At 37.2% G+C, this 6,277-nt stretch overlaps 1 long non-coding RNA gene across 1 annotated transcript; it reads left to right on the top strand.

Moving 5' to 3' along the window:
* Positions 1-3,852: 3,852 nt before the first annotated feature.
* Positions 3,853-5,912, top strand: LOC143504523 (uncharacterized). Its single transcript, XR_013127571.1, has 3 exons — positions 3,853-4,347; positions 4,960-5,063; positions 5,442-5,912. It is a non-coding gene; the product is annotated as an uncharacterized LOC143504523 (long non-coding RNA).
* Positions 5,913-6,277: the final 365 nt, after the last annotated feature.

Genomic DNA, 6,277 nt, shown 5'->3' with positions numbered 1-6,277 from the left:
CATTCACCAAGTTTGATCACTGTATCTTGAAAATTAAGGGATTGAATAAATCAATGGTTTCCAATGGGAGGATGGAGGGATGAATGAAATGATAGAATGGGAGGATAAACAAATGGCATCAATATGATATTCAGGGCAGTGTTAGGGATCAGCTACTGAGTCATGTCACCAAGTTTGATCACTGTATCTTGAAAATTAAGGATTTGAATAAATCAATGGTTTCCAATGGGAGGATGGAGGGATGAATGAAATGATAGAATGGGAGGATAGACAAATGGCATCAATATGATATTCAGGGCAGTGTTAGGGATCAGCTACTGAGTCATTTCACCAAATTTGATCACTGTATCTTGAAATGAAGGATTTGATTAAATCATAGGTTTCCAATGGGAGGATGGAGGGATGAATGAAATGATAGAATGGGAGGATAAACAAATGGCATCAATATGATATTCAGGGCAGTGTTAGGGATCAGCTACTGAGTCATTTCACCAAATTTGATCACTGTATCTTGAAATTAAGGATTTGATTAAATCAATGGTTTCCAATGGGAGGATGGAGGGGATGAATGAAATGATAGAATGGGAGGATAGACAAATGGCATCATATGCTATTCAGTGCGGTGCTAGGGATCAGCTACTGAGTCATGTCACCAAGTTTGATCACTGTATCTTGAAAATTAGGGATTTGAATAAATCAATGGTTTCAATGGGAGGATGGAGGGATGAATGAAATGATAGAATGGGAGGATAGACAAATGGTATCAATATGCTATTCAGTGCGGTGCTAGGGATCAGTGACTGAGTCATGTCACAAGGTTTGATCACTGTATCTTGAAAATTAGGGATTTGATTAAATCAATGGTTTCCAATGGGAGGATGGAGGGATGAATGAAATGATAGAATGGGAGGATAGACAAATGGTATCAATATGCTATTCAGTGCGGTGCTAGGGATCAGTGACTGAGTCATGTCACAAGGTTTGATCACTGTATCTTGAAAATTAAGGATTTGATTAAATCAATGGTTTCCAATGGGAGGATGGCAGGGATGAAAGGATGAAAAAGAATGAATAGAAGAAAAGAAAAAACTGTTTTAGACCATATAAGACCATATAACACCATGTTTAGCATATATACAATTGAATTGGAATAGCATTTTAGTTGTTCTATCTAAACAGCTGATTGAGTTATATTAGTTGTTTCCAATGGGAGGATGGAGGGATGAAGGAATGAAAAAAGAATGAATAGAAGAAAATAAAAAGCTGTTTTAGACCATATAACAGCATATTTATCATATTAACAGTTGAATCAGTACAGCAGATTTAGTTGTTCTATCTATACATCTGATTCAGTTTTATCAGTGGTTTTCAATGGGAGGATGGAGGGATGAAGAATGAAAAAAGAATGAATAGAAGAAAATAAAAAGCTGTTTTAGACCATATAAGACCATATAACACTATGTTTATCATATATAAGATTGAATTGGAATAGCATGTTTAGTTGATCTATCTAAACAGCTGATAGAGTTATATTAGTTGTTTCCAATGGGAGGATGGAGGGATGAAGGAATGAAAAAAGAATGAATAGAAGAAAATAAAAAGCTGTTTTAGACCATATAAGACCATATACCACCATGTGTAGCATATATACAGCTTAGTCAGTACAGCAGATATAGTTGTACTATCTATACAGCTGATGTAGTTATAAAATCAATGTATTTCTATGGGAGAATGGAGGGATGAAAAAAGGATGAATACAAAATGAGTGGTAAAAAATAGTTGTATCTTTACTGATATCAGACCAGATGTACTATATCTAGTGATTTTGGTGGTAATAGCATGTAAAACATACGAGCTACAAGGCAGTGAAAAATGAATGGAAGTGAATGGGTGAAAAAGAAGGGATGAAAAAGAAGGGATAAAAGAGTGATAGAGTTGTGAAAAGTTGTTGTTTTCGTTCTTTCCATCACTGGACCATGTATATCGAGTTTGGTGGATTTATCTTGAAATCTGACAAAATGAGAGCAGTTTGAAAATTGGCCCCATGCAAGTCTATGGGAAAAATGGCTCGGTTGGAGGCATAAAAAGGGTGGAGGCAGGTGGTGTATCTTTCTATAAAGCACAAGCACACTATTCTGATATAGGGCGGAGGTTCCTACAAAGTTTGGTGGTTCTATCTTAAAAGCTGTGGACGAAATAGCGTGTCAAATTTTTACGAGTCGGAATAATAATAATAATAATAACTAGAAAGTAAAGTTTGTGAACAAACTTTAAGTTGGCTTGACAAAGCCTGTTGTAACAGCAATGTTAAGTATGTTAAATGATAATAGTTGGTCCCAGAAAAGCATAGTAGTTCAATAAGGACAGCAAATATAGTTTGTTTTATCTTAACAGCTGAAACAGATTAAAAAATCAATGGTTTCCTATGGGAGGATGGAGGGATGAAAACGAATGAATAGAAGAAAAAACTGTTTAAAACCATGTAAGACCATATTTAGTATATTTACAGTTGAGTGAGTACAGCAGTTTTAGTTGTTCTATTTATACATCTGGAGTTATAAAACCAAATGAACCATGTGGGAGGATGGAGGGATGAATGAAATGATAGAAATGGCATCGATATGAAATGCAGCGCAGTGGTAGGAATCAGCTATTGAGTCATTTCACCAAGTTTGATCACTGTATCTTTAAAATTAAGGGATTTTTAACATAAATTGATTCTTATGGGAGGATGGAGGGATGATTGAAATGATATAATCGGAGGATAGACAAATGGCATCAATATGATATTCAGTGTAGTGCTAGGGATGAGGTAGTGAGTCATGTCACCAAGTTTGATCACTGTATCTTGAAAATTAAGGATTTGATTAAATCAATGTTTATCTATGAGAGGATGGAGGGATGAATGAAGTGATAGAATGGGAGGATAGACAAATGGCTTCAATATGATATTCAGTGCAGTGCTAGGGACCAGCTACTGAGTCAGGTCACCAAGTTTGATCTCTATATCTTGAAAATTAAGGGATTTTTTTAAATCAGTGGATTCTTATGGAATGATGGAGTTTGATTAAGTTATATCAGATGGAGGGATGAAAAAAGAAAGAATAGAATAAAATAAAAAGCTGTTTTAGACCATATAAGACCATATGACAACATGTTTAGCATATATATACAATTGAATTGGTACAGCAGATTTAGTTGTTCTATCTATACATCTGTGTTATATCAGTGGTTTCCAATGGGAGAATGGAGGGATGAAGGGATGAAAAAAAATGAATAGTTGAAAATAAAAGGCTGTTTTAAACCATATGGCTTCTGTGGCTGCTTTACTTACATGCATTTCCTGGAGTATACTGTTGTGTTTGGTCTGCCTGGTGGCCTGAGTATTTCAGTTTAAACTGGATAATAAAGCCTTTTGCTCACAGCATCTGCCTCCTGATGCCTCTGTCCCCGCGTCACAATAAGACCATATAACATCATATTTATCATATTTACAGTTGAATCATTACAGCAGATTTAGTTGTTCTATCTATACATCTGATGGAGTTAAATCGGTGGTTTCCAATGGGAGGATGAAAGGATGAAAAAAGAATGAATAGAAGATAATAAAAAGCTGTTTTAGATCATATCAGTGTCACGGTGGGTCAGCCCAGACGCAACCAGAGGGCGCGCAGACACACTCCTTCCCACTCACACACGCCCACTCCGACTATGCGCACGCCCTCTCACTCCCGGACACTCCCTCACTCCCAATCACCCGAGTATTAGCACCTGGCACTAATTGGACTCGGGCACTTTAAATCCCCACAGGTAGCGCCGTACAGTGCTGCGCATTCAGCTTGTACACCTCCCCTCGCTACGGTGAGGACTTTTAATCTATGAACCTGGAATTGACACCTCTAATCATAAGATGCCATGTGTTTTCACAGAAGAGCCAAACCAAACAAAAAGGTATTCGTTTTCAATTATTGCTTTGTAGAACTGTAAAATTGTGCAATACAGTTTCTTGAGCTGTCTCAAGGAATATATATATAGACATACATGCTGTTTGAGGACCACTGTTCATTCCACTCAGAACTTTTTCACCACTGTAATTACACCTATAAGGTGGTGTCATCTGCAAACTAAAGTAATTGAACTGAGCTGCTGATGGGAGTGCAGTTATTCATGTACGGAGAAGAGAAAAGCCTTCATTAATAATTCTGATGTTAATGAATATATTATCATTGTAATTGCATTACTCTGTCACGTGTATGCTTCGTGCGTGTATATATTGACTGGGAAACTGATCGTGACGTGGAGGGAACGAAGTAACTGGTAACTACGGACAGGAAGCACATATTAATGGTGAGTTAACGCTTTTCCCCATTTTGTATATCGTTGGTCTGTAAGGTGCATTATTGATAGCTGCTTATGCTCATGTGTGTTGCCCTACTGTGCAACCTCGTCGTCAAAAGCGTTGCTATTATGAAAAGGTTCGAAGCCTTTGATCCAGACTCCTAATGTGTTTATAACTGAGCTCATTCACAGCAGACTACTATATAACGGGTAAGTTATGGCTATAGCTAGCTAGCTTTGTGGCTACTTCAACATCAAGTAAGGGAACGCTAAGTTACGGTGAAAGATGTAGTTTTACAAACATTTGTGTAAAAGCTTGATGTTGCATTGTGTTAGTCGGTGTGCACATCTTTACAACATGCAGATTTATTAAGAGTATGTTAAATTAAAGCTAGATAGCTAGTAAATCGCAGGTAGCTAAACACGTAGGCGTTAACGTAGTTGTCTACAGCAGCTGCCTGCTGTTTTGTTTAAAGTCATGGCCAGATTTGCTTTTTTTTTAAAGCAATATGAAATAAAAAATATTGGCATTAGCTACTTGGTTGCTAGCTTGCGTCATTCACATTAGTTCAAATATTATGCTTTTTTTAAATGTTCTGTTCATTTTCGTGATTACATCAGGCAATGGCAGTGCTTTCCCAAATGAGGAAACTGCGAAAGAATAACTGCTCACGGAGCCAGCTAAGGGTATCGCGACTTCAGACTTGGATTCAGACAGACAGCAGGTAAAATGTTGCGCTAGAAATAACGTGTAATTTACTGCATAATTAATATAACGCCTACTTTTTCAGCATTTTTTAGTTTGGTAAGTATATGAATAACTAAAAATGTAAGTTGAAATGATTTGATAACCATAGGCTATAGCTAAACATCTTGCAGTCATATTGATGGATAACAATATTAAGGCCAACATACCATGTTGCTGCTTAAATTGGCTACAAAGAAACAGCAGTGTATACAATCCCCAACTTTCACTTGGTTTCTTTAAAGGCTTTATTCCATTTTTAGTATATTGTCACATACATGCATGATACTTTGTGTTTACTGAAGCTTAAATGTTTGAAAACATTAATTGCATAACTTTCACCTTTATGGTTGTGTAGGATGTGGAATTCCATTTGAAGCCCACAGTTCTATCAGTTGTCCAGCAGAGGTCGGTGAGGGTTATCTGCTGGCCTACATGGATGGCGTTCAGGGCAGTCTCCCGCCAAAGGGATACTTGGACTCTCTTGTATCCATCCGCAAGTGAGGGGTCCACAATGGGCACGTCCCCCTCGTGAAGCTTGACCTGTCGAGGTGCACTCACCTCAAAATAAATCAAGACAAATATTTGCACTGTAATTGCATTGTACATGTCTGCAAAAGTTTACACTGTACAAAAGTCTTGATGGGCAGCAAGAAAATTGGATGTTTATATTAAAAAATAAAAAACAATTTCAATTGAACAACAAATGGATTTAAATGTAAGTACTTATTCTAAGTAGCATTTGTGGCAGTGCAAATGTGTCATGTATCCTTCATAGAGTAAAATGTAATGATCTATTATTCCAGAAACTACCCAGCCTTATGCATTTTCCTCCCTATTTAGTCTAGATATCATTAATTAACCAAAACTTGAATATGTTCCTAATTATTCAGAGATTTTGAAATATAATCTGTTCCACCACTGGTGACTGGCAACAAGTACACACGTGTGTGCACACCTTAAGTGAACACAATGGAGTATAACTTACAGCATCCACTGTTCCCTGCAGGATGGCAAGATGGTTTTCCGGGGTCTTTTCTCCAATCTCTGCTGTCACACTTTGAGGCGGTCCTGAAGATTTTGGTGTCTTTCGTAATTAAAAAAAGTCCTGCCTTTTTTTTTTTTTTTTTCTTTGATAATGGCATAACCCCTTAATAATGTAACCCCCCCCCCCCTCCATGTTGATGTGACTGG

Source organism: Brachyhypopomus gauderio, unplaced genomic scaffold (genome assembly GCF_052324685.1).
Source record: "Brachyhypopomus gauderio isolate BG-103 unplaced genomic scaffold, BGAUD_0.2 sc282, whole genome shotgun sequence".
Taxonomy (NCBI): domain Eukaryota; kingdom Metazoa; phylum Chordata; class Actinopteri; order Gymnotiformes; family Hypopomidae; genus Brachyhypopomus; species Brachyhypopomus gauderio.
The sequence above is the reverse complement of the archived record's forward strand: the minus strand, read 5'-3'. Positions and strand labels throughout refer to the sequence as shown.